Raw genomic sequence first — 524 nt, 5'->3', positions numbered from 1 at the left:
CACCGCCCGCGCCCGCCCTGTGGTCGCATCGTCCGTGCGCCGACCCCGTCGTCGGGCCCCTGCCCGTCACCGCCTCCCATCGCCACTGCCCCGCCGCGGCTCTGCTTCGCCCGCGCCACCACCGCTCGTGCAGACGGGCGGCTACCGCCGGTGCCCTCCCACTCGCCGACCGCGCCAGCGTCCGCCTCTGCCTGTCGCACTCGGCCGCCGTCGCCCAGCCGCCTCGTTGGTCACGCCCACGACCGCGCTCACCGCGCCGTGCCTCCGCCCACACACCGCACCGTCGCGCCACGGCCGTGCTCATCGCCGTCGTTTGCCTCACCTCCGCAGATCTCCGCCCCGTCGCCACAGTGGCCTCACCCCTCTGCGCCACCTCCGGCGGCTGGCCCCGCACCATCGCGGCCTCGCCCCGCTCCGGCCATGGCCACGCCGTGCCGCCCCGCGTGCGGGTCGCCGCTCGGCCGCTCGGCCCGTAACCTACGCCCGCGCCCGGCTGTGCCCCCTGGGCCACTGCCAGGTGGGCC

This window comes from Triticum aestivum, chromosome 4D (assembly GCF_018294505.1).
Source record: "Triticum aestivum cultivar Chinese Spring chromosome 4D, IWGSC CS RefSeq v2.1, whole genome shotgun sequence".
Classification (NCBI taxonomy): domain Eukaryota; kingdom Viridiplantae; phylum Streptophyta; class Magnoliopsida; order Poales; family Poaceae; genus Triticum; species Triticum aestivum.
Note: the sequence above shows the minus strand (reverse complement) of the source record.